Source organism: Salvelinus fontinalis, chromosome 33 (genome assembly GCF_029448725.1).
Source record: "Salvelinus fontinalis isolate EN_2023a chromosome 33, ASM2944872v1, whole genome shotgun sequence".
NCBI classification, from domain to species: domain Eukaryota; kingdom Metazoa; phylum Chordata; class Actinopteri; order Salmoniformes; family Salmonidae; genus Salvelinus; species Salvelinus fontinalis.
The window spans coordinates 50,950,176-50,973,703 of NC_074697.1; the positions used below are offsets into that span (position 1 = coordinate 50,950,176).

The 23,528-nt window shown below is 41.5% G+C and overlaps 15 non-coding genes across 15 annotated transcripts; all 15 read left to right on the top strand.

Annotated features, from left to right (window-relative positions):
• The first annotated feature begins 10,148 nt into the window (after positions 1-10,148).
• trnap-ugg (transfer RNA proline (anticodon UGG)) lies at positions 10,149-10,220 on the top strand. The gene has a single exon. It is a non-coding gene; the product is annotated as a tRNA-Pro (tRNA).
• Positions 10,221-11,060: 840 nt separating this feature from the next.
• Positions 11,061-11,132, top strand: trnap-cgg (transfer RNA proline (anticodon CGG)). The gene has a single exon. It is a non-coding gene; the product is annotated as a tRNA-Pro (tRNA).
• An 840-nt stretch (positions 11,133-11,972) lies between these two features.
• Positions 11,973-12,044, top strand: trnap-cgg (transfer RNA proline (anticodon CGG)). The gene has a single exon. It is a non-coding gene; the product is annotated as a tRNA-Pro (tRNA).
• An 840-nt stretch (positions 12,045-12,884) lies between these two features.
• Positions 12,885-12,956, top strand: trnap-ugg (transfer RNA proline (anticodon UGG)). The gene has a single exon. It is a non-coding gene; the product is annotated as a tRNA-Pro (tRNA).
• Positions 12,957-13,796: 840 nt separating this feature from the next.
• trnap-cgg (transfer RNA proline (anticodon CGG)) lies at positions 13,797-13,868 on the top strand. Its single transcript has one exon. It is a non-coding gene; the product is annotated as a tRNA-Pro (tRNA).
• An 840-nt stretch (positions 13,869-14,708) lies between these two features.
• trnap-ugg (transfer RNA proline (anticodon UGG)) lies at positions 14,709-14,780 on the top strand. Its single transcript has one exon. It is a non-coding gene; the product is annotated as a tRNA-Pro (tRNA).
• An 836-nt stretch (positions 14,781-15,616) lies between these two features.
• On the top strand, positions 15,617-15,688 carry trnap-ugg (transfer RNA proline (anticodon UGG)). Its single transcript has one exon. It is a non-coding gene; the product is annotated as a tRNA-Pro (tRNA).
• An 836-nt stretch (positions 15,689-16,524) lies between these two features.
• Positions 16,525-16,596, top strand: trnap-cgg (transfer RNA proline (anticodon CGG)). Its single transcript has one exon. It is a non-coding gene; the product is annotated as a tRNA-Pro (tRNA).
• Positions 16,597-17,436: 840 nt separating this feature from the next.
• Positions 17,437-17,508, top strand: trnap-ugg (transfer RNA proline (anticodon UGG)). Its single transcript has one exon. It is a non-coding gene; the product is annotated as a tRNA-Pro (tRNA).
• An 840-nt stretch (positions 17,509-18,348) lies between these two features.
• On the top strand, positions 18,349-18,420 carry trnap-cgg (transfer RNA proline (anticodon CGG)). Its single transcript has one exon. It is a non-coding gene; the product is annotated as a tRNA-Pro (tRNA).
• Positions 18,421-19,260: 840 nt separating this feature from the next.
• On the top strand, positions 19,261-19,332 carry trnap-ugg (transfer RNA proline (anticodon UGG)). The gene has a single exon. It is a non-coding gene; the product is annotated as a tRNA-Pro (tRNA).
• Positions 19,333-20,172: 840 nt separating this feature from the next.
• Positions 20,173-20,244, top strand: trnap-cgg (transfer RNA proline (anticodon CGG)). The gene has a single exon. It is a non-coding gene; the product is annotated as a tRNA-Pro (tRNA).
• Positions 20,245-21,084: 840 nt separating this feature from the next.
• On the top strand, positions 21,085-21,156 carry trnap-ugg (transfer RNA proline (anticodon UGG)). The gene has a single exon. It is a non-coding gene; the product is annotated as a tRNA-Pro (tRNA).
• An 836-nt stretch (positions 21,157-21,992) lies between these two features.
• On the top strand, positions 21,993-22,064 carry trnap-ugg (transfer RNA proline (anticodon UGG)). Its single transcript has one exon. It is a non-coding gene; the product is annotated as a tRNA-Pro (tRNA).
• An 836-nt stretch (positions 22,065-22,900) lies between these two features.
• On the top strand, positions 22,901-22,972 carry trnap-ugg (transfer RNA proline (anticodon UGG)). Its single transcript has one exon. It is a non-coding gene; the product is annotated as a tRNA-Pro (tRNA).
• Positions 22,973-23,528: the final 556 nt, after the last annotated feature.

The window sequence follows — 23,528 nt, forward strand, 5'->3', positions numbered from 1 at the left end:
AGTATCTGCATTTTCAACACAAAATGTAAGTCTATCAATTTGGTCTAAAGACTAATCATTTTGTGGACAGAAGGACATATACTCAAAGGTCAATTTGCAATGAATGCAAGGTTACAGTGAGCGAACCACATCCTGGCACATTGAGAGCATTTTAGACTAGACTGTAGTACCACTTTGTGGTATCAATGATTTACATTTTAGTCATTTGGCATCAGGCTTATCCAGCTTATCTTTACTAACAGTTAGTGCATTCATCTTAAGGTAGCTAGGTGAGACAACCACATATCACAATCATAGTAAGTAAAGCTTTTCCTCAGCAGAGTCAGTGCCGGTAAGACAAAACAGCCAGGAAAGGCAAAGGTGTAAGTGTTTTTGTTGCTTTTTGTTTGTTTTTGGGGAAGGGGGGGAGGTGCTTTAGGATCCCCATTATTTTATTAGGATCCCCATTAGCTGATGCCAATGGCGACAGCTAGACTTACTGGGGTCCGATAACAAATAGTACAGTGGGGCCAAAAAGTATTTAGTCAGCCACCAATTGTGCAAGATCTCCCACTTAAAAAGATGAGAGAGGCCTGTAATTTTCATCATAGGTACACTTCAACTATGACAGACAAAATGAGAAAAGAAAATCCTGAAAATCACATTGTAGGATTGTATCTCGGCCACTCAGGAACATTCACTGTCTACTTGGTAAGCAACCGCAGTGTAGATTTCGCTTTGCATTTTAGGTTATTGTCCTGGAAAGTAGACTGAATCAGGTTTTCCTGTAAGATTTAGCTCCATTCTGTTTCTTTTTTATCCTGAAAAACTCCCTAGTCCTTAACGATTAAAAGCATACTCATAACATGATGCAGCCACCATTATGCTTGAAATATGGATAGTGGTACTCAGTAATGTGTTTTATTGGATTTGCCCCAAACCTAACACTTTGTATTCAGGACAAAAAGTTAATTGCTTTGCCAGACTTTTTGCAGTACTATTTTAGTGCCTTGTTGCAAACTGGATGCATGTTTTGGAATATTTGTGCTCTGTACAGGTTTCTTCTTTTCACTCTGTCAATTAGGTTAGTATTGTGGAGTAACTACAATGTTGTTGACCCATCCTCGGTTTTCTCCTGTCACAGCCATTACACTCTATAACTGTTTTAAAGTCACCATTGGCCTCTATTCTGAGCAGTTTCCTTCCTCTCTTACAACTGAGTTAGAAGAATGCGTGTACCTTTGTACTGACTAGGTGTATTAAACAACCCTAACAAATTTTAATTAATAACTTAATAAAAAATAAAAGCTGAAATAAATAATTCTCTCTACTATTATTCTGACATTTCACATTCTTAAAATAAAGTGGTGATCCTAACTGACCTAAGACTGGGAATTTTTACTAGGATTAAATGTCAAGAATTGTGAAAAACTGAGTTAAATGTATTTGGCTGTATAAGGTGTATGTAAACTTCCGACTTCAACTATATCTGTCTCAATAAAATAAAAATACCCCAATTCGTTTTTTAAAAGAAGGAACTCCTCTCTAAAAAAAAGGTTGTATCTCTGTGGTGAAACACTGCTTTCACATGTACCATCATGGGATACCAGTAAGAATGGAGGAACCAACAGTGATGATAAAACAGAACCACTGACTTCATTGATTGAAACAGAGTATGTCTCTATGTCTCCTTACCTGGAAGCAGGGGCAGAGCCAGAGGGGTGTCATTCTCTACTTGCAGTTTGATGCTGATTGACATCTCATTTCACCTCTTGTTGAAAGAAGCATTTATTTTGCTGTTCGGTGGCACATTTTTCAAATTGAGGACGTTGGTGGCGAGATACAGAAGAATCAAAATAAGAACATCCAGCAGAAGAAGAGAGAATAATTCAACAGCTCCACAAGCTTTTTTCGCAATTTGCGAAAGCATCATATTTGAAGTAAGTTTTAGGGATTTAGGCATTGGGTCTAGGTTTCCTGAACAACTTTTATCAAAGTTGAGTCGCTGTGTAAGTTAACGTTAGACCTTTAGCCTCATTAACAGACAGTTAATCAGATAAGAGAGATCGGTTCCCAATTTAGCCTAACATTACGTTTACGTCTGTGCTAGTAAGACACGCATGTACAGCGCAGTGTCGTAAGTTACAGTATACGAATGTTTAGCTAATGTAGGGTAACTAGTAGGCCATAGCTGTCAGTGTTCAGCAAGTTAACATTCAGCAAATAGAAATCCATTAACTCAGTTAGATTTTCGTACTTGAACTCAAAACGAACAATTGTTTTTGTCAATCTGTTAACGTTACTCAAAAGATTACCACAATTTGCAGATAGCTATAACTTATAACACCTTTACGGTAGCAAACAGGCTATTTAAGTTACTTACTGCAGAGTAGGGCTAGCCATGATCTAACTAGTAACTTAGGCTGGTAGTTGATTTTAAGGTACAGTTATGATAATGGGGATTTGTAATTAAGATTGGACTAACATGTGTGTAATTGGATGCTTAGATGTAACCATAGACTGTCTTATTTTTGCATAGGGATAATTAAACATGAAAAGAAAGGGAGAGATATCAGACTTCTGTTCCAAAAGGACCCAATGGTAGGCCAGTCCTATACTTTAAACGACACATTTTAGTTAGCAGTTGTTAGTATCTAATCTTGTGGATCCCTTAATTATACATTTCCATAGAGATATGACACGTTATTTAACGTGTATTTCAGACATTTCAAGATCCAGAGAAGAGGGTCCTGTACAGCCGTGTTTGAAAACATTTCCCAGAACTCATGGTACTAGGAAAAGAGCTTTCAACAGCTCCTGGTATAAGGACAATTCATGGCTTGAATATTCTGTAAATCAAGATTTCACTTGTTTCGCCTGTTGGCATTTTTTTGAAAAACAGTGCAAGATTTGCATTTTATGTGCACTGTAATGCACATTGTTTGAATTTGGTTCTTGTCAATGCTGTAAAATCAGTGCCTGAGGCAGTTCACTTTTTTGCTCTCCTGCAGAAGCTTTATAACTTTGTATCTGGCTCGTACGGTCACCTCAAGTGGCTTGCAGTTCAGAAAGAGCTGTATCCACAGCAGCAACCCAGGGAACTACAGAGACTTACGGATGTAAGGTGGGCATGCAGATACATGGCGTGCCGTAATCTGAGGGACAGGCCTCCAGCAGTTCTACAGGATATCACATTTGAAAATAATGGTGATAGATCAGTGGAGGCAAGGGGCCTTCTTTCTCAGATAGATTTACATTTCATGGGGCTTTTGGTTACTTTTTGTAAAGTGCTTGGTGATGCCAAATGTATTTCTGACATGCTCCAATAAAGCTCTCTTGACCTAGTGAGGGCTGTGGATCTAGTAGGTGGCATTACAGACACATTACAGGACTACAGAGGTGAGGGTTACTTTGGAGAACTATGGAAAGAGGTTGAAGAGATTGCAGAGCACTGCAAAATAAGTGTACAAAGAGTGTGCAAAAGACAGCCTAAAACAAGCTTAAGATTTCACGACGCATTGATGATGAGCACTGTAGGACAGAAAAATTGTGACCAAAGTGATGGTGAGAGCTTCCAAAGAGCTATCTTTTATCAGGTGCTTGACAGTCTCACAGCTGAGCTGCAGAGGCGTTTTTCAAAGAAGAATTGCGAGATAATTCAAGGGGTCCAGTCTCTCAACCCAAAGAGTACAACATTCTTGATTGAGGAGCCTCTGTTTGCCTTTGCTCAGACCTTTGAGTCAGATTTAGAGGACCTCAAACATGAGGTTAATCAACCCAAGTGGATTCTTGATAGGAGAGAGAAAAGTGGAGGGGTCTACTCTCCTTGACTTTGTTGTGCTTCTAGAACCTTATAAAGAGGTCTTCCATGAGCTATTTCGACTTTGCAAGATTTCTGTTGTTACACCAGTCAGCAGTGCTTCTTGCGAGAGAAGCTTCTCAGCTTTAAAACTGATTAAAACCCACTTTAGGACAACAATGGTTGATGACAGGTTAAGTCACCTCGGAATGCTCAGTGTTGAGTCAAAGAGGACAGGCTCCCTCGACTTGGACGAGTTTTTGAAACATTTTGCCAGTTCTCATCAGAATCACAGAATTATGCTGTTTTAAATCTACCAAGGATAATTTGGCATTTAGGCAATCCCTCTGGTCATGATTAAAAGCTGTGTACTAACTAGTACACTGACGTTCTAAAATTAGTAATCCAAAAGGTACCATGTCACACAGATTTAATTTGGTCTTGATTAGGCCAATTCCGAAACTTTTCTTTGATATTAGTTAACATAACATATATGAACATAAATATGATACTGTACGTTTGTAACAGTAATGGGCACCAAAATTATTTATATTTTTCATGTCCATATTTGCTTGATACCTGGAATTTGCAGGTAAATTGCAGTGTTTTTTTGTAAATGTACTTTTTTTGTAAATACACTATGCAATTTATGTAACACACAAATGCCATATTATCTCCTTGGGGCTTGAGCTTTATTTTCTGAAAATATTTAGGATGTTCAACACTAGACCCAGATTATATATTCATGATAACAGAGTGGCCCAAGTCTCTCCAGTATGTGAGTACATTGTGCGTGTGTGTGTGTGTGTGTGTGTGTGTGTGTGTGTGTGTGTGTGTGTGTGTGTGTGTGTGTGTGTGTGTGTGTGTGTGTGTGTGTGTGTGTGTGTGTGTGGGTGTGTGTGTGTGTGGGTGTGGGTGTGTGTGGGTGTGTGTTACGTTCCCCAGTTTCTGTGTTGTTGTGGGTTTGTATGTATTTCAGGAAATGGCTTCCTGGATTCCCCCAAGCAGCTGATTGGTGTGGCCCCATCGATGATTGGAGATCTGACCCCACCCTCTCGTCAGGGGATACAGCTGTCTTCAATTACAGACTCCTTCTTCAGCTACAAAAGCCAGTGTTTCTTTGAGGAAGAGAGAGCTTCTTTGATGTCCTGTGTTGGTTGTTACTCAGAGACAGTTTTTATAAAGTATATTGTAGCCGGTCCTGCTGATGTATGTCAAAAGGACTGTGATTATTGAACTTGTTCACTTTACGTTACTAATTATTATTTTTTTGTTCCCAGGGGGAAGACGAAGGCACCTTGGGAGTGCTTAGGCAAGAGGCTTGCGGGCATACATAGACCCGTAGTATGTACTCTGTCTATGCACGCTAGGTAAGACCTGGACGGACCACCCCCTGTATTTTGGTTAGCGCGTCAGATGGCGTTAAGGTTAGGTAAGTAGTGGTGTCATGAGAATTTTTATCCCAATGGTTGAACTTAACTATCACTATAACTTTGACCAATTCCCAGAAGTTTGTTATAGGTGCTTGTTATCCACCATACATCAGTTATAGGTACTGTGAGGTTAAGAATTTTCTCCTGTGCTTCCAAACTTAAGTCAGTCACATTTAACTCAGACTTACATCCATTAATCTCCTAAATTCCTGGTGCCAGTTTTGTGTCTAGCACTGGCACTGGTACTCACCAGGAGTTAAAGCCGAGTACTTCAATCTGGCCAACCCAATCCCTGTACAGTTGTCTGCTTTCCTAGGGATTTGTTTAATGTTTACCGTAAATCCTATATCTTGACCTTTTACTCCTATAAGTCACTTGTCCTTGATGGTCAGTTTTATAGTTTGTCGTACTACTTATAAATGACAAATGAGTTGTATAATTAGTCCTGGGTGGTGGATCTGGATGTATCAGAAAGATTACCAAGACTATGATGCAGCTCAGAGTCCCTAATATTCCCAAAAACCCCCAACCCTCTCCTGCCCTTAGTCGGTCTGTTAGGTACCACCCCATACTCGCACTTCTAGGAGCACACACAGTGATGAAAGGTTAGGGCATCTTCGTTAAGGAGGTAACCCCTGGACCCTATTGGTACTTGGGTCTGCTCCCTAACTGTGCTTAGCAGTGTTTGTATGTGTTCCTACCTTTTTGCAGTGGATAACGTGGACCCAAGTGTCTCTTTCAGCTATTCTAATGCCAAAGGCGATGGTTAACAGAACCTGATATGGGCCTTCCCAACGGGGCTGCTTCCAGTCTTTTCTCCTCAGGGATTGGAACCACACCTAGTCTCCTGGTTGGATTGAGTGAATCACCTTATGTAATTCACCTGTTGGACACAATCTTGGACATATGGGTTTGGTTAACTTCTTCTGGCTGCAAGCCCGACGTCGGTACACTTATGACAACAGCCAGCTCAAGTGCAGGGCGCGAAATTCAAAATATATATACTTTTTAAATATTTAACTTTCACACATTAACAAGTCCAATACAGCATATGCAAGGTACACATCTTGTGAATCCAGCCAACATGTCCGACTTTTTAAAATGTTTTACAGGGAAGACACAATATGGAAATCTTTAGCTAACCACGTTAGCAAAAGACACCACTTTTTTTACTCCATCAGTAGCTATCACAAATTCGACCAAATAAAGATATAAATAGCCACTAACCAAGAAACAACAAGATGACAGTCTGATAACATATGCTATACAATAAATATGTTTTCTTAGAAAAATGTGCATATTTCAGGTATAAATCTGAGTTTACCATTGCAGCCACCATCACAACTCTCACCAAAGCGACTAGAATAACTACAGAGACCATCGTGTATTAGCTAATTACTCATCATAAAACATTTCTTAAAAATACACAGCATACAGCAGATGAAAGACACAGATCTTGTGATTCCAGCCAATATTTCCGATTTATTAAGTGTTTTACAGCGAAAACACAATATAGCGTTATATTAGCTTACCACAATAGCAAACATCACACCAGCATTCAAGGCAAAAATAGTGATAACGTATAAACCACCAAAATATATTAATTTTTTCACTAACCTTCTCAGAATTCTTCAGATGACAGTCCTATAACATCATATTACACAATGCATATAGAGTTTGTTCGAAAATGTGCATATTTAGCGGCACAAATCGTGCCTATACAATGAGAATAGTGTCCAAAACCTCAAGCAATCTGTCCGGCGCCATCTTGGAGAGGCACCTATTCTAATCGATAACTAATCATAAACTTGACTAAAAAAATACAGGTTGGACAGCAATTGAAAGACAAATTAGTTCTTAATGCAATCGCTGGGTTACATTTTTAAAATTAATGTTACTTCAAAATACAGCTTGCAACAAAGCAAGGCTACACTGCAAGTAATGGCGTCTTATGCATTTGACATTTTTCAACAGAACAATGAATTATCAGCATAAATAGATCTTACTTTTTGATGAACTCTCATCAGAATCTTGGGATAGGTGTCCTTTGTCCAAAAGAATCGTTGCTCGGTTGGAGAACGTCGTCTTCCACGTTGCAATTAGCAGTAAACAATAGCATGAGAGAGAGAGATACCCAACTTCCTACAACGCCAGAAAATGAAATACCCGAAAATCGCAATATACTGACAAACTGATATAACTCGGTTTAAAATAACAAGATTATGATGTCTTTAAAGCCTATATCGAATAAAAACAGAGCCGGATATATCTAGGAGCTAAAACAGGAGCTTCTAACACGACATGCCAAGATCCTCCCTGCGTCAGAGCGAAGAGTCAATAGAGGACACTTCGTTTCCAATCAATTTATAGACTTTCAGATCTGCCTAGAGACTCCATTTCAAGACCCTCTATTCGCTGACCCCCAGGGGAAGGCGTATGCAGTGCATCTCAACCAATAGAAGACAGGCAGAGTTATACACAGGGTTGAGAGCAGGTTGGAAAATTCTGCATTCTCACACCCACATAGGGAAATTGCTCTAAGTCCAGTTCTGTTTCACTCACAGACATAATTCAAACGATTTTAGAAACTAGAGAGTGTTTTCTATCCAATAGTAATATGCATATTGTATGAGCAAGAATTGAGTACGAGGCAGTTTAATTTGGGAACGTCAAGATTACATAGTGCTAACAGCTCCCCCTATTGACAAGAAGTTAATGAAATCGCAGTGTTAGAATTCTAAAAAATAACTTCATTACGACATCCACTTCGGTATAGCTAGAGTACCCTAACGTTGTGCACCGACGACTAGTTCACATGCACGACAGATATATGAAATAGCATCATAAAATGTTTCTTACTTTTGGCGATCTTTCATCAGAATGTTGGACAAGGGGTCCTTTGTCCAGAATAGTCGTTGTTTGGATTTAGAACGGACACTTTCCCTCTCGATTTAGGAAGCGCACTAGCCAAGTGGCACAAATCGCTCCATCGTCAACAAAGTCAGAGAACGGAACACGGCAAAACTTCAGAAACATTTTCAATAATCTGATTAAACTATATTGAAAAAACATACTTTACGATGATATGGTCACGTGTATCAAATAAAATCAAATCCGGAGATATTAGTCATCCATAATGGCAGCTAAACAGAAGGCAAATCCATGTCTCTCTTCGCGCCTTCCTGAAAACAGGAAATGGAGGATACGTCATTCCATGAGCTGTAATTCGAGTCCAGATCAAGTTACACAGTCCATTTCTTCTCTCCCTCCTTGTTGACATCTAGTGGTTGACGTATGAAGTGCATCTAAACTAATAAATAACAAGGGATTTAATAGGCAGCCCCTGGAACAGAGCCTCAATTTCAGACTTTCCACTTCCTGTCAGGAAGTTTGCTGCAGAATGAGTTCTGTTTCACTCACAGATATAATTCAAACGGTTTTAGAAACTAGAGCGTTTTCTATCCAATATTAATATGCATATTGTACGAGCAAGAATTGAGTACGAGGCCGTTTGAAATGGGCACCTTTTATCTGGCTACTCAATACTGCCCCTGCAGCCCAAACAGGTTAAACAGTGAAAAACCACCAAAATAGCATTCTGAAATCACCACTAAAAATGACATCACCATAGTCTCCAGGCCGTGCCGAATTCAACGAGATGCCCCGCTTGACTGTAGCTTGCTCGGTCTGAGCACAGTGACAAGAAGATGACCCTTGACCTACATTTCAAGTCTTTTGCTTTTGGGAGACAGAGGGAGAGCCGTTAAGGTTTAGAAGCACAATTTGACCTCAGGAACGTTCCTAAGGTCTCTGTGCAAGCCTAACCTTGACCGTGTGTCACTAACCCAGTTAAAAGAAGGTGTTTACATCAAACAGTTTACAATGACATCTCACCCCATAGGAACACATTGCTTGCACCCCTATATTCAACCTGAAGCCTATGTGGGTTATGAATGTCTTATGAACCTGTCTTCAATGACAATCCATCAAGCCACTATGAGGTCTACCTGTCTTGATTCTACGCTTCCTGGAGCAACCGTAGTGATTCAAATCACCCTAAAAGTGTTTTGCCATACCCAACCAGCAGTTTGTGATATATAGTGCATTCAACCCTGTGTAAATCAGTCAGTTCTCAACTGCCATCCCTGGAGTGCAGGACGAGGTGGCTGAGTGATTAAGGCAATGGACTGCTAATCATTTGTGCTTTGCGCAAGTGGCTTCAACATTGCAGAACTTTTATTAATTTCTTCCTTGATGAAAAATCTGTAATTTTAACCGGTACTGGTTACCTTCAGACGAGTCCTGTGACACTTGTGGGGGTCGTAGAGCAAAACTGAGAACGGCATTGTGTTTGTTAGAGTCTCCCCTTTCCATAGAATGGTCAAACAATTTTGTTGGTCAAACCATTCGGAAGCTAAAGACATTTATATGAGAAAACTGATATTCGGGATGTCTCATGTTTTGACAAACATCGCTCTCGCTCTGCCGCCTTTCACCGAAAATGCAGAGGTGTGACATCAGCGGTTATGGAAGATTGAGAAGCATCCAGTGCAAAAAAAAAGGTGAAATCTCTAGTTTCAAACTGACAGATTCCAATGGGGATTTTATCATTTATTCACATACCGGTGCGTCAATCGGCTCAAATTCAATGAGCTCCAATTCGTTTTGATGTCTTCTTTTTCAACTTCAAAATCTTCATTTAGCTCTTCTTCATTTGTTTCTTGCTGTTAGAGAAAATGAAAATTGAATCTGAAAGACTCGGCAGATGAATTACAGAGAATTTGAACTGAAACCTGGTCAACTGCTTGGAAGACAGCTATGCTCACAAGTATACCAACAAAACTCACGTGATTCACTGTGGCCTGGCACCATCGACAAGTCAAGCCATATCCTCACCGTCATTGCTTGCAACAGCAAAAAAATATCTTCAAACAAATGGCTCGTTGGTCTAGGGGTATGATTCTCGCTTTGGGTGCGAGAGGTCCCGGGTTCAAATCCCGGACGAGCCCTTTAACAGTCTGAGACAAGCAGATCTTTGTTTACTGGTTGGAGGGGTAACTGCCATCCCTGGAGTGCAGGACGAGGTGGCTGAGTGATTAAGGCAATGGACTGCTAATCGTTTGTGCTCTCCACTAGTGGCTTCAACATGTATTAATTTCTTCCTTGATGAAAAATCTGTAATTTTAACCGGTACTGGTTACCTTCAGACGAGTCCTGTGACACTTGTGGGGGTCGTAGAGCAAAACTGAGAACGGCATTGTGTTTGTTAGAGTCTCCCCTTTCCATAGAATGGTCAAACAATTTTGTTGGTCAAACCATTCGGAAGCTAAAGACATTTATATGAGAAAACTGATATTCGGGATGTCTCATGTTTTGACAAACATCGCTCTCGCTCTGCCGCCTTTCACCGAAAATGCAGAGGTGTGACATCAGCGGTTATGGAAGATTGAGAAGCATCCAGTGCAAAAAAAAAGGTGAAATCTCTAGTTTCAAACTGACAGATTCCAATGGGGATTTTATCATTTATTTACATACCGGTGCGTCAATCGGCTCAAATTCAATGAGCTCCAATTCGTTTTGATGTCTTCTTTTTCAACTTCAAAATCTTCATTTAGCTCTTCTTCATTTGTTTCTTGCTGTTACAGAAAATGAAAATTGAATCTGAAAGACTCGGCAGATGAATTACAGAGGATTTGAACTGAAACCTGGTCAACTGCTTGGAAGACAGCTATGCTCACAAGAATACCAACAAAACTCACGTGATTCACTGTGGCCTGGCACCATCGACAAGTCAATCCATATCCTCACCGTCATTGCTGGCGACAGCAAAAAAATGTCTTCGAAGAAATGGCTCGTTGGTCTAGGGGTATGATTCTCGCTTCGGGTGCGAGAGGTCCCGGGTTCAAATCCCGGACGAGCCCTTTAACAGTCTGAGACAGGCGGATCTTTGGCTACTGGTTGGAGAGGCAACTGCTATCCATGGAGTGCAGGACGAGGTGGCTGAATGATTAAGGCAATGGACTGCTAATCGTTTGTGCTCTCTACTAGTGGCTTCAACATGTATTAATTTCTTCCTTGATGAAAAATCTGTAATTTTAACCGGTACTGGTTACCTTCAGACGAGTCCTGTGACACTTGTGGGGGTCGTAGAGCAAAACTGAGAACGGCATTGTGTTTGTTAGAGTCTCCCCTTTCCATAGAATGGTCAAACAATTTTGTTGGTCAAACCATTCGGAAGCTAAAGACATTTATATGAGAAAACTGATATTCGGGATGTCTCATGTTTTGACAAACATCGCTCTCGCTCTGCCGCCTTTCACCGAAAATGCAGAGGTGTGACATCAGCGGTTATGGAAGATTGAGAAGCATCCAGTGCAAAAAAAAAGGTGAAATCTCTAGTTTCAAACTGACAGATTCCAATGGGGATTTTATCATTTATTTACATACCGGTGCGTCAATCGGCTCAAATTCAATGAGCTCCAATTCGTTTTGATGTCTTCTTTTTCAACTTCAAAATCTTCATTTAGCTCTTCTTCATTTGTTTCTTGCTGTTACAGAAAATGAAAATTGAATCTGAAAGACTCGGCAGATGAATTACAGAGGATTTGAACTGAAACCTGGTCAACTGCTTGGAAGACAGCTATGCTCACAAGAATACCAACAAAACTCACGTGATTCACTGTGGCCTGGCACCATCGACAAGTCAATCCATATCCTCACCGTCATTGCTGGCGACAGCAAAAAAATGTCTTCGAAGAAATGGCTCGTTGGTCTAGGGGTATGATTCTCGCTTCGGGTGCGAGAGGTCCCGGGTTCAAATCCCGGACGAGCCCTTTAACAGTCTGAGACAGGCGGATCTTTGGCTACTGGTTGGAGAGGCAACTGCTATCCATGGAGTGCAGGACGAGGTGGCTGAATGATTAAGGCAATGGACTGCTAATCGTTTGTGCTCTCTACTAGTGGCTTCAACATGTATTAATTTCTTCCTTGATGAAAAATCTGTAATTTTAACCGGTACTGGTTACCTTCAGACGAGTCCTGTGACACTTGTGGGGGTCGTAGAGCAAAACTGAGAACGGCATTGTGTTTGTTAGAGTCTCCCCTTTCCATAGAATGGTCAAACAATTTTGTTGGTCAAACCATTCGGAAGCTAAAGACATTTATATGAGAAAACTGATATTCGGGATGTCTCATGTTTTGACAAACATCGCTCTCGCTCTGCCGCCTTTCACCGAAAATGCAGAGGTGTGACATCAGCGGTTATGGAAGATTGAGAAGCATCCAGTGCAAAAAAAAAGGTGAAATCTCTAGTTTCAAACTGACAGATTCCAATGGGGATTTTATCATTTATTCACATACCGGTGCGTCAATCGGCTCAAATTCAATGAGCTCCAATTCGTTTTGATGTCTTCTTTTTCAACTTCAAAATCTTCATTTAGCTCTTCTTCATTTGTTTCTTGCTGTTAGAGAAAATGAAAATTGAATCTGAAAGACTCGGCAGATGAATTACAGAGAATTTGAACTGAAACCTGGTCAACTGCTTGGAAGACAGCTATGCTCACAAGTATACCAACAAAACTCACGTGATTCACTGTGGCCTGGCACCATCGACAAGTCAAGCCATATCCTCACCGTCATTGCTTGCAACAGCAAAAAAATATCTTCAAACAAATGGCTCGTTGGTCTAGGGGTATGATTCTCGCTTTGGGTGCGAGAGGTCCCGGGTTCAAATCCCGGACGAGCCCTTTAACAGTCTGAGACAAGCAGATCTTTGTTTACTGGTTGGAGGGGTAACTGCCATCCCTGGAGTGCAGGACGAGGTGGCTGAGTGATTAAGGCAATGGACTGCTAATCGTTTGTGCTCTCCACTAGTGGCTTCAACATGTATTAATTTCTTCCTTGATTAAAAATCTGTAATTTTAACCGGTACTGGTTACCTTCAGACGAGTCCTGTGACACTTGTGGGGGTCGTAGAGCAAAACTGAGAACGGCATTGTGTTTGTTAGAGTCTCCCCTTTCCATAGAATGGTCAAACAATTTTGTTGGTCAAACCATTCGGAAGCTAAAGACATTTATATGAGAAAACTGATATTCGGGATGTCTCATGTTTTGACAAACATCGCTCTCGCTCTGCCGCCTTTCACCGAAAATGCAGAGGTGTGACATCAGCGGTTATGGAAGATTGAGAAGCATCCAGTGCAAAAAAAAAGGTGAAATCTCTAGTTTCAAACTGACAGATTCCAATGGGGATTTTATCATTTATTTACATACCGGTGCGTCAATCGGCTCAAATTCAATGAGCTCCAATTCGTTTTGATGTCTTCTTTTTCAACTTCAAAATCTTCATTTAGCTCTTCTTCATTTGTTTCTTGCTGTTACAGAAAATGAAAATTGAATCTGAAAGACTCGGCAGATGAATTACAGAGGATTTGAACTGAAACCTGGTCAACTGCTTGGAAGACAGCTATGCTCACAAGAATACCAACAAAACTCACGTGATTCACTGTGGCCTGGCACCATCGACAAGTCAATCCATATCCTCACCGTCATTGCTGGCGACAGCAAAAAAATGTCTTCGAAGAAATGGCTCGTTGGTCTAGGGGTATGATTCTCGCTTCGGGTGCGAGAGGTCCCGGGTTCAAATCCCGGACGAGCCCTTTAACAGTCTGAGACAGGCGGATCTTTGGCTACTGGTTGGAGAGGCAACTGCTATCCATGGAGTGCAGGACGAGGTGGCTGAATGATTAAGGCAATGGACTGCTAATCGTTTGTGCTCTCTACTAGTGGCTTCAACATGTATTAATTTCTTCCTTGATGAAAAATCTGTAATTTTAACCGGTACTGGTTACCTTCAGACGAGTCCTGTGACACTTATGGGGGTCGTAGAGCAAAACTGAGAACGGCATTGTGTTTGTTAGAGTCTCCCCTTTCCATAGAATGGTCAAACAATTTTGTTGGTCAAACCATTCGGAAGCTAAAGACATTTATATGAGAAAACTGATATTCGGGATGTCTCATGTTTTGACAAACATCGCTCTCGCTCTGCCGCCTTTCACCGAAAATGCAGAGGTGTGACATCAGCGGTTATGGAAGATTGAGAAGCATCCAGTGCAAAAAAAAAGGTGAAATCTCTAGTTTCAAACTGACAGATTCCAATGGGGATTTTATCATTTATTCACATACCGGTGCGTCAATCGGCTCAAATTCAATGAGCTCCAATTCGTTTTGATGTCTTCTTTTTCAACTTCAAAATCTTCATTTAGCTCTTCTTCATTTGTTTCTTGCTGTTAGAGAAAATGAAAATTGAATCTGAAAGACTCGGCAGATGAATTACAGAGAATTTGAACTGAAACCTGGTCAACTGCTTGGAAGACAGCTATGCTCACAAGTATACCAACAAAACTCACGTGATTCACTGTGGCCTGGCACCATCGACAAGTCAAGCCATATCCTCACCGTCATTGCTTGCAACAGCAAAAAAATATCTTCAAACAAATGGCTCGTTGGTCTAGGGGTATGATTCTCGCTTTGGGTGCGAGAGGTCCCGGGTTCAAATCCCGGACGAGCCCTTTAACAGTCTGAGACAAGCAGATCTTTGTTTACTGGTTGGAGGGGTAACTGCCATCCCTGGAGTGCAGGACGAGGTGGCTGAGTGATTAAGGCAATGGACTGCTAATCGTTTGTGCTCTCCACTAGTGGCTTCAACATGTATTAATTTCTTCCTTGATTAAAAATCTGTAATTTTAACCGGTACTGGTTACCTTCAGACGAGTCCTGTGACACTTGTGGGGGTCGTAGAGCAAAACTGAGAAAGGCATTGTGTTTGTTAGTCTCCCCTTTCCATAGAATGGTCAAACAATTTTGTTGGTCAAACCGTTCGGAAGCTAAAGACATTTATATGAGAACTGATATTCGGGATGTCTCATGTTTTGACAAACATCGCTCTCGCTCTGCCGCCTTTCACCGAAAATGCAGAGGTGTGACATCAGCGGTTATGGAAGATTGAGAAGCATCCAGTGCAAAAAAAAAGGTGAAATCTCTAGTTTCAAACTGACAGATTCCAATGGGGATTTTATCATTTATTCACATACCGGTGCGTCAATCGGCTCAAATTCAATGAGCTCCAATTCGTTTTGATGTCTTCTTTTTCAACTTCAAAATCTTCATTTAGCTCTTCTTCATTTGTTTCTTGCTGTTAGAGAAAATGAAAATTGAATCTGAAAGACTCGGCAGATGAATTACAGAGAATTTGAACTGAAACCTGGTCAACTGCTTGGAAGACAGCTATGCTCACAAGTATACCAACAAAACTCACGTGATTCACTGTGGCCTGGCACCATCGACAAGTCAAGCCATATCCTCACCGTCATTGCTTGCAACAGCAAAAAAATATCTTCAAACAAATGGCTCGTTGGTCTAGGGGTATGATTCTCGCTTTGGGTGCGAGAGGTCCCGGGTTCAAATCCCGGACGAGCCCTTTAACAGTCTGAGACAAGCAGATCTTTGTTTACTGGTTGGAGGGGTAACTGCCATCCCTGGAGTGCAGGACGAGGTGGCTGAGTGATTAAGGCAATGGACTGCTAATCGTTTGTGCTCTCCACTAGTGGCTTCAACATGTATTAATTTCTTCCTTGATTAAAAATCTGTAATTTTAACCGGTACTGGTTACCTTCAGACGAGTCCTGTGACACTTGTGGGGGTCGTAGAGCAAAACTGAGAAAGGCATTGTGTTTGTTAGTCTCCCCTTTCCATAGAATGGTCAAACAATTTTGTTGGTCAAACCGTTCGGAAGCTAAAGACATTTATATGAGAACTGATATTCGGGATGTCTCATGTTTTGACAAACATCGCTCTCGCTCTGCCGCCTTTCACCGAAAATGCAGAGGTGTGACATCAGCGGTTATGGAAGATTGAGAAGCATCCAGTGCAAAAAAAAAGGTGAAATCTCTAGTTTCAAACTGACAGATTCCAATGGGGATTTTATCATTTATTTACATACCGGTGCGTCAATCGGCTCAAATTCAATGAGCTCCAATTCGTTTTGATGTCTTCTTTTTCAACTTCAAAATCTTCATTTAGCTCTTCTTCATTTGTTTCTTGCTGTTACAGAAAATGAAAATTGAATCTGAAAGACTCGGCAGATGAATTACAGAGGATTTGAACTGAAACCTGGTCAACTGCTTGGAAGACAGCTATGCTCACAAGAATACCAACAAAACTCACGTGATTCACTGTGGCCTGGCACCATCGACAAGTCAATCCATATCCTCACCGTCATTGCTGGCGACAGCAAAAAAATGTCTTCGAAGAAATGGCTCGTTGGTCTAGGGGTATGATTCTCGCTTCGGGTGCGAGAGGTCCCGGGTTCAAATCCCGGACGAGCCCTTTAACAGTCTGAGACAGGCGGATCTTTGGCTACTGGTTGGAGAGGCAACTGCTATCCATGGAGTGCAGGACGAGGTGGCTGAATGATTAAGGCAATGGACTGCTAATCGTTTGTGCTCTCTACTAGTGGCTTCAACATGTATTAATTTCTTCCTTGATGAAAAATCTGTAATTTTAACCGGTACTGGTTACCTTCAGACGAGTCCTGTGACACTTGTGGGGGTCGTAGAGCAAAACTGAGAACGGCATTGTGTTTGTTAGAGTCTCCCCTTTCCATAGAATGGTCAAACAATTTTGTTGGTCAAACCATTCGGAAGCTAAAGACATTTATATGAGAAAACTGATATTCGGGATGTCTCATGTTTTGACAAACATCGCTCTCGCTCTGCCGCCTTTCACCGAAAATGCAGAGGTGTGACATCAGCGGTTATGGAAGATTGAGAAGCATCCAGTGCAAAAAAAAAGGTGAAATCTCTAGTTTCAAACTGACAGATTCCAATGGGGATTTTATCATTTATTCACATACCGGTGCGTCAATCGGCTCAAATTCAATGAGCTCCAATTCGTTTTGATGTCTTCTTTTTCAACTTCAAAATCTTCATTTAGCTCTTCTTCATTTGTTTCTTGCTGTTAGAGAAAATGAAAATTGAATCTGAAAGACTCGGCAGATGAATTACAGAGAATTTGAACTGAAACCTGGTCAACTGCTTGGAAGACAGCTATGCTCACAAGTATACCAACAAAACTCACGTGATTCACTGTGGCCTGGCACCATCGACAAGTCAAGCCATATCCTCACCGTCATTGCTTGCAACAGCAAAAAAATATCTTCAAACAAATGGCTCGTTGGTCTAGGGGTATGATTCTCGCTTTGGGTGCGAGAGGTCCCGGGTTCAAATCCCGGACGAGCCCTTTAACAGTCTGAGACAAGCAGATCTTTGTTTACTGGTTGGAGGGGTAACTGCCATCCCTGGAGTGCAGGACGAGGTGGCTGAGTGATTAAGGCAATGGACTGCTAATCGTTTGTGCTCTCCACTAGTGGCTTCAACATGTATTAATTTCTTCCTTGATTAAAAATCTGTAATTTTAACCGGTACTGGTTACCTTCAGACGAGTCCTGTGACACTTGTGGGGGTCGTAGAGCAAAACTGAGAACGGCATTGTGTTTGTTAGAGTCTCCCCTTTCCATAGAATGGTCAAACAATTTTGTTGGTCAAACCATTCGGAAGCTAAAGACATTTATATGAGAAAACTGATATTCGGGATGTCTCATGTTTTGACAAACATCGCTCTCGCTCTGCCGCCTTTCACCGAAAATGCAGAGGTGTGACATCAGCGGTTATGGAAGATTGAGAAGCATCCAGTGCAAAAAAAAAGGTGAAATCTCTAGTTTCAAACTGACAGATTCCAATGGGGATTTTATCATTTATTTACATACCGGTGCGTCAATCGGCTCAAATTCAATGAGCTCCAATTCGTTTTGATGTCTTCTTTTTCAACTTCAAAATCTTCATTTAGCTCTTCTTCATTTGTTTCTTGCTGTTACAGAAAATGAAAATTGAATCTGAAAGACTCGGCAGATGAATTACAGAGGATTTGAACTGAAACCTGGTCAACTGCTTGGAAGACAGCTATGCTCACAAGAATACCAACAAAACTCACGTGATTCACTGTGGCCTGGCACCATCGACAAGTCAATCCATATCCTCACCGTCATTGCTGGCGACAGCAAAAAAATGTCTTCGAAGAAATGGCTCGTTGGTCTAGGGGTATGATTCTCGCTTCGGGTGCGAGAGGTCCCGGGTTCAAATCCCGGACGAGCCCTTTAACAGTCTGAGACAGGCGGATCTTTGGCTACTGGTTGGAGAGGCAACTGCTATCCATGGAGTGCAGGACGAGGTGGCTGAATGATTAAGGCAATGGACTGCTAATCGTTTGTGCTCTCTACTAGTGGCTTCAACATGTATTAATTTCTTCCTTGATGAAAAATCTGTAATTTTAACCGGTACTGGTTACCTTCAGACGAGTCCTGTGACACTTATGGGGGTCGTAGAGCAAAACTGAGAACGGCATTGTGTTTGTTAGAGTCTCCCCTTTCCATAGAATGGTCAAACAATTTTGTTGGTCAAACCATTCGGAAGCTAAAGACATTTATATGAGAAAACTGATATTCGGGATGTCTCATGTTTTGACAAACATCGCTCTCGCTCTGCCGCCTTTCACCGAAAATGCAGAGGTGTGACATCAGCGGTTATGGAAGATTGAGAAGCATCCAGTGCAAAAAAAAAGGTGAAATCTCTAGTTTCAAACTGACAGATTCCAATGGGGATTTTATCATTTATTCACATACCGGTGCGTCAATCGGCTCAAATTCAATGAGCTCCAATTCGTTTTGATGTCTTCTTTTTCAACTTCAAAATCTTCATTTAGCTCTTCTTCATTTGTTTCTTGCTGTTAGAGAAAATGAAAATTGAATCTGAAAGACTCGGCAGATGAATTACAGAGAATTTGAACTGAAACCTGGTCAACTGCTTGGAAGACAGCTATGCTCACAAGTATACCAACAAAACTCACGTGATTCACTGTGGCCTGGCACCATCGACAAGTCAAGCCATATCCTCACCGTCATTGCTTGCAACAGCAAAAAAATATCTTCAAACAAATGGCTCGTTGGTCTAGGGGTATGATTCTCGCTTTGGGTGCGAGAGGTCCCGGGTTCAAATCCCGGACGAGCCCTTTAACAGTCTGAGACAAGCAGATCTTTGTTTACTGGTTGGAGGGGTAACTGCCATCCCTGGAGTGCAGGACGAGGTGGCTGAGTGATTAAGGCAATGGACTGCTAATCGTTTGTGCTCTCCACTAGTGGCTTCAACATGTATTAATTTCTTCCTTGATTAAAAATCTGTAATTTTAACCGGTACTGGTTACCTTCAGACGAGTCCTGTGACACTTATGGGGGTCGTAGAGCAAAACTGAGAACGGCATTGTGTTTGTTAGAGTCTCCCCTTTCCATAGAATGGTCAAACAATTTTGTTGGTCAAACCATTCGGAAGCTAAAGACATTTATATGAGAAAACTGATATTCGGGATGTCTCATGTTTTGACAAACATCGCTCTCGCTCTGCCGCCTTTCACCGAAAATGCAGAGGTGTGACATCAGCGGTTATGGAAGATTGAGAAGCATCCAGTGCAAAAAAAAAGGTGAAATCTCTAGTTTCAAACTGACAGATTCCAATGGGGATTTTATCATTTATTTACATACCGGTGCGTCAATCGGCTCAAATTCAATGAGCTCCAATTCGTTTTGATGTCTTCTTTTTCAACTTCAAAATCTTCATTTAGCTCTTCTTCATTTGTTTCTTGCTGTTACAGAAAATGAAAATTGAATCTGAAAGACTCGGCAGATGAATTACAGAGGATTTGAACTGAAACCTGGTCAACTGCTTGGAAGACAGCTATGCTCACAAGAATACCAACAAAACTCACGTGATTCACTGTGGCCTGGCACCATCGACAAGTCAATCCATATCCTCACCGTCATTGCTGGCGACAGCAAAAAAATGTCTTCGAAGAAATGGCTCGTTGGTCTAGGGGTATGATTCTCGCTTCGGGTGCGAGAGGTCCCGGGTTCAAATCCCGGACGAGCCCTTTAACAGTCTGAGACAGGCGGATCTTTGGCTACTGGTTGGAGAGGCAACTGCTATCCATGGAGTGCAGGACGAGGTGGCTGAATGATTAAGGCAATGGACTGCTAATCGTTTGTGCTCTCTACTAGTGGCTTCAACATGTATTAATTTCTTCCTTGATGAAAAATCTGTAATTTTAACCGGTACTGGTTACCTTCAGACGAGTCCTGTGACACTTATGGGGGTCGTAGAGCAAAACTGAGAACGGCATTGTGTTTGTTAGAGTCTCCCCTTTCCATAGAATGGTCAAACAATTTTGTTGGTCAAACCATTCGGAAGCTAAAGACATTTATATGAGAAAACTGATATTCGGGATGTCTCATGTTTTGACAAACATCGCTCTCGCTCTGCCGCCTTTCACCGAAAATGCAGAGGTGTGACATCAGCGGTTATGGAAGATTGAGAAGCATCCAGTGCAAAAAAAAAGGTGAAATCTCTAGTTTCAAACTGACAGATTCCAATGGGGATTTTATCATTTATTCACATACCGGTGCGTCAATCGGCTCAAATTCAATGAGCTCCAATTCGTTTTGATGTCTTCTTTTTCAACTTCAAAATCTTCATTTAGCTCTTCTTCATTTGTTTCTTGCTGTTAGAGAAAATGAAAATTGAATCTGAAAGACTCGGCAGATGAATTACAGAGAATTTGAACTGAAACCTGGTCAACTGCTTGGAAGACAGCTATGCTCACAAGTATACCAACAAAACTCACGTGATTCACTGTGGCCTGGCACCATCGACAAGTCAAGCCATATCCTCACCGTCATTGCTTGCAACAGCAAAAAAATATCTTCAAACAAATGGCTCGTTGGTCTAGGGGTATGATTCTCGCTTTGGGTGCGAGAGGTCCCGGGTTCAAATCCCGGACGAGCCCTTTAACAGTCTGAGACAAGCAGATCTTTGTTTACTGGTTGGAGGGGTAACTGCCATCCCTGGAGTGCAGGACGAGGTGGCTGAGTGATTAAGGCAATGGACTGCTAATCGTTTGTGCTCTCCACTAGTGGCTTCAACATGTATTAATTTCTTCCTTGATTAAAAATCTGTAATTTTAACCGGTACTGGTTACCTTCAGACGAGTCCTGTGACACTTGTGGGGGTCGTAGAGCAAAACTGAGAAAGGCATTGTGTTTGTTAGTCTCCCCTTTCCATAGAATGGTCAAACAATTTTGTTGGTCAAACCGTTCGGAAGCTAAAGACATTTATATGAGAACTGATATTCGGGATGTCTCATGTTTTGACAAACATCGCTCTCGCTCTGCCGCCTTTCACCGAAAATGCAGAGGTGTGACATCAGCGGTTATGGAAGATTGAGAAGCATCCAGTGCAAAAAAAAAGGTGAAATCTCTAGTTTCAAACTGACAGATTCCAATGGGGATTTTATCATTTATTCACATACCGGTGCGTCAATCGGCTCAAATTCAATGAGCTCCAATTCGTTTTGATGTCTTCTTTTTCAACTTCAAAATCTTCATTTAGCTCTTCTTCATTTGTTTCTTGCTGTTAGAGAAAATGAAAATTGAATCTGAAAGACTCGGCAGATGAATTACAGAGAATTTGAACTGAAACCTGGTCAACTGCTTGGAAGACAGCTATGCTCACAAGTATACCAACAAAACTCACGTGATTCACTGTGGCCTGGCACCATCGACAAGTCAAGCCATATCCTCACCGTCATTGCTTGCAACAGCAAAAAAATATCTTCAAACAAATGGCTCGTTGGTCTAGGGGTATGATTCTCGCTTTGGGTGCGAGAGGTCCCGGGTTCAAATCCCGGACGAGCCCTTTAACAGTCTGAGACAAGCAGATCTTTGTTTACTGGTTGGAGGGGTAACTGCCATCCCTGGAGTGCAGGACGAGGTGGCTGAGTGATTAAGGCAATGGACTGCTAATCGTTTGTGCTCTCCACTAGTGGCTTCAACATGTATTAATTTCTTCCTTGATTAAAAATCTGTAATTTTAACCGGTACTGGTTACCTTCAGACGAGTCCTGTGACACTTGTGGGGGTCGTAGAGCAAAACTGAGAAAGGCATTGTGTTTGTTAGTCTCCCCTTTCCATAGAATGGTCAAACAATTTTGTTGGTCAAACCGTTCGGAAGCTAAAGACATTTATATGAGAACTGATATTCGGGATGTCTCATGTTTTGACAAACATCGCTCTCGCTCTGCCGCCTTTCACCGAAAATGCAGAGGTGTGACATCAGCGGTTATGGAAGATTGAGAAGCATCCAGTGCAAAAAAAAAGGTGAAATCTCTAGTTTCAAACTGACAGATTCCAATGGGGATTTTATCATTTATTCACATACCGGTGCGTCAATCGGCTCAAATTCAATGAGCTCCAATTCGTTTTGATGTCTTCTTTTTCAACTTCAAAATCTTCATTTAGCTCTTCTTCATTTGTTTCTTGCTGTTAGAGAAAATGAAAATTGAATCTGAAAGACTCGGCAGATGAATTACAGAGAATTTGAACTGAAACCTGGTCAACTGCTTGGAAGACAGCTATGCTCACAAGTATACCAACAAAACTCACGTGATTCACTGTGGCCTGGCACCATCGACAAGTCAAGCCATATCCTCACCGTCATTGCTTGCAACAGCAAAAAAATATCTTCAAACAAATGGCTCGTTGGTCTAGGGGTATGATTCTCGCTTTGGGTGCGAGAGGTCCCGGGTTCAAATCCCGGACGAGCCCTTTAACAGTCTGAGACAAGCAGATCTTTGTTTACTGGTTGGAGGGGTAACTGCCATCCCTGGAGTGCAGGACGAGGTGGCTGAGTGATTAAGGCAATGGACTGCTAATCGTTTGTGCTCTCCACTAGTGGCTTCAACATGTATTAATTTCTTCCTTGATTAAAAATCTGTAATTTTAACCGGTACTGGTTACCTTCAGACGAGTCCTGTGACACTTGTGGGGGTCGTAGAGCAAAACTGAGAAAGGCATTGTGTTTGTTAGTCTCCCCTTTCCATAGAATGGTCAAACAATTTTGTTGGTCAAACCGTTCGGAAGCTAAAGACATTTATATGAGAACTGATATTCGGGATGTCTCATGTTTTGACAAACATCGCTCTCGCTCTGCCGCCTTTCACCGAAAATGCAGAGGTGTGACATCAGCGGTTATGGAAGATTGAGAAGCATCCAGTGCAAAAAAAAAGGTGAAATCTCTAGTTTCAAACTGACAGATTCCAATGGGGATTTTATCATTTATTCACATACCGGTGCGTCAATCGGCTCAAATTCAATGAGCTCC